The 3,106-nt window shown below is 46.2% G+C and overlaps 1 pseudogene; it reads left to right on the top strand.

The window, feature by feature from the left end:
* Positions 1-234: 234 nt before the first annotated feature.
* Positions 235-898, top strand: LOC124989305 (calcineurin B homologous protein 3-like; annotated as a pseudogene).
* Positions 899-3,106: the final 2,208 nt, after the last annotated feature.

Raw genomic sequence — 3,106 nt, 5'->3', positions numbered from 1 at the left:
AGGTGCCTTCTGCATGTTGCTCTGGACTCAAAGATGCCCAGGGATGAACTTCATCCTATGGCTTCTGAGTTGGTGCAGTGGGGACACCTGGCAAGAGATCAGAGGGAGAAGAGATATGGGGGTATCAGGCTCATGGCTCACTCTGTGTGTGGCTGTATCAATTGCTGTCATCGCTTCTGTCAAGATGGTCCTCCCGGCCTGCTGCTCAGAGCTGTCCCTGTGATGGGACCCACCATGACCTACCTCGGACTCCAGCCCAGGCCAGCAGGGATTGTGAGGGCAGCGTGGCCTGGCTGGCTACACGCCACTGGCACTGCCAGTTTGGTGCCCAAGGAGGTGCACAAACTTGAGGGCAAGACCAGCTTCTCATGGGAGCCGATGGAGCAGCTCCACTGGAGGTTCAAGCGTCCGAGTGAGAGCAGCCCACCATTCACAGCGAGAACTTCAACTTCCCCCACCTGGAGCTCAGCCCAATCCCATCCAAATCGTCCCTGCTCTCTTTGAGAACAGGAACCTGTGCAAGGGACCCAGCCGCCTGCCTGATGAGAGCAATTTTGAGGACTTCTGCTCATGGACACTACTATGGGCAAGGAGCAGGTGGAGCTGTCTCAGAAGCTGAGATTTCTGTTCCACATGTCCAACTTTGACAGTGATGGACACATGCTTGAAGAATATCAAGATGGAAAGTGGTTGAAGAGCTGCTTTCAGGAAGGCCCCAGATTGAGAAGGGGTCAGAGCACTTTATTTCACATGGGGCCACAAAGGAGGTGACCAGCATGTGTCTGGGGCAGATGAAACAGGGGAACTGGATCAGGTGTACCAGGGGATCACCTCTGAGGACTTCCTGAAGTTCTGGCAGGGACTCAACATAAAGATCAAGATAAACTGCTGTTCATGAGGGGACAGCCTCCATGTGGCCTGGAACAGCTGAGGCGTGGTGGACGGCCTTTGGCTGCAGCGCCTATAAATAATCAATGCTCACCTCCGTTTGGCATTCAGGGACTGGAATGTGGGACTTTGCTGTTATCTCTAACAATAAAAAAAAAAAAAAAAACAGGTGAATGGAAAAAAAAAAAAAAAAAGACCTTTTTCCTTCAGCCTTTCCCAAATACAGACACTCACATGCAGTTATTACCTCCAGGATGCCACTTTTTCTTGGGGGCTCCCAACACCCAGTCCTCCCCTTTATCTCACTTTATGCATCTGTCCCCAACTTAAGTGTGTCCTCTGGGTCCTCACACGAGTGGCACAGAAGCCAAGATCAATTAAGAAGTGGTAACAGTTGAACCTATCCGTGCCTATAAGTTGAAATTTATTTAACTATTACTTCCAAGTAATTTAATAGTTAATGCAGAAATACTATAATTTAAAAACAATCTATTAAGGAATGATTTTATAGAAAAATCATTATGAACTCAACTTTCTCAGTATGGGTAATTGATGCCATGTAGTTTTAAATCCTTCCTGGAACCATACAGGCATGATGTGGCGAGCCCCAAGGACTCAATGCCATGACTATGGAAGATGTCTGGAGCTGACCCTCACCGTGCTTAGTTGTAAGGGCAGGACAACAGTACTTGGACCAGGCTGTACTATCCCGCATGGCTGGGGATGGTGTCCTATCTGGGCAGTGTCTCTGACAAACACATTACCTTCTTTATCGCCACAATAAAGATAACGCAAGCCTGGCTCAAAGGAAGAGGTCTCCACACACGTACAGATCACTTGGCTACGAAGACTGACCAGGCCTGATGTGCGTAAGGGGAGGACTTAGAAGAATACCACTTGCTTCCAGAAGGCTCCTCATTCCTGAGCTTGCAACCCTTCCAAGGCGGAGGGGTAGGTAGCATGGTGCAGTCGTTATGAACATTAACCCTGAAGCCAGGATGCACAGGGTCAGATGCCATCTCCAGCACTTACCAGATGCATGGCTCTGACAAGTGAGCGTATCCCTCTGTACCTCAGTTTCTTCATAGTAAAAGGGGCTAATGGTACCCTTGGCCTTTGGGAGTCGGGAGAGAGGGAAGGAGGAATCATTGCCTGCTGGTTCATCTTTCCAGGTTTTGTTCAAGTCAGACACGAAAAGAAATATCACATGATCTCACTTATATGTTGAATAATTAAAAAAAATCAACTACAGAAATGGAAAATGAATTTGTAGGTAACATGGGTGGGAGAAGAGAAGAGCAAACGGGTAGCTGTGGATCAAAGGATACAAAATAGTATATGGAGGATGAACAAGTTTAGAGATTTGATTGCAACATGAGGACCAAAGGTAATAAAATTTTATTAGGTGTTTTTAAAATAAGTAAATTTTAGGGGCAATAGGTGTAGCTTGTTTAGCATATGGGAGGACTTGGATTCAATACCCAGTATTGCCAGAAAATAAAAAGTTGGTTTTAGCTGCTCTTCTCACCTTGTCACGTACTCAAGTAATAACTGAAATGATTGATATATTAATCTGCTTCACTATATTAACCATTTCACTATCTGTGTCCTAACATGTTATAAACCTCAAATATGCACTTTTTTTTTTTTTTTTTTTTTTTTTTTTTTTTAAGGCTGATTGACAGTCCTGGAATCCATCACTTCCTGGCTGGGCCTTAGGGTCATTGTTCACTTTCAGGACAATTTTTTCCCCTGGCACCTGGTTTGTGATCGATAGGTGTGGAGGAACAATGCTGGTGCAGGTGCCTGCAGGAAAAGAAAGGTCAAGATGTTGAGCTCCATTTTAATACAGAGCACACAGCTCAGTTATGGAGAGAGAAAAAAGTCTGACCTCACAAGGTGCTGACTGCCTAGTTTCTGCAACCCAGGGTCAAAGGGCAAGCTCTGTGATAACTTCTACACCTCTCCCTGTTCTCACCTCCGATTCTGCCCTCCGTTTCAGGAAGAGAAAGTGAAGCTGAGGAAAGCTTATCTACCAGTCAATTGGACCTAACTGTTGTTCTGCAAGGATTAATCTGCTGGCACACTGCATTCCCATCTACTTTATTATGCTCAAAGTCTAGCCCAGATTTCCTTGAGGAGCCTTTCCGAAGGCCCCTTCCATGGGCCTTGAATTAGTGAAGGCTATGGAAGGATCCTGGGTGTGGCATGCACCCAG

This window comes from Sciurus carolinensis, chromosome 7 (assembly GCF_902686445.1).
Source record: "Sciurus carolinensis chromosome 7, mSciCar1.2, whole genome shotgun sequence".
Lineage (NCBI taxonomy): Eukaryota > Metazoa > Chordata > Mammalia > Rodentia > Sciuridae > Sciurus > Sciurus carolinensis.
Note: the sequence above shows the minus strand (reverse complement) of the source record. Positions and strands in the feature narration are given on the sequence as shown.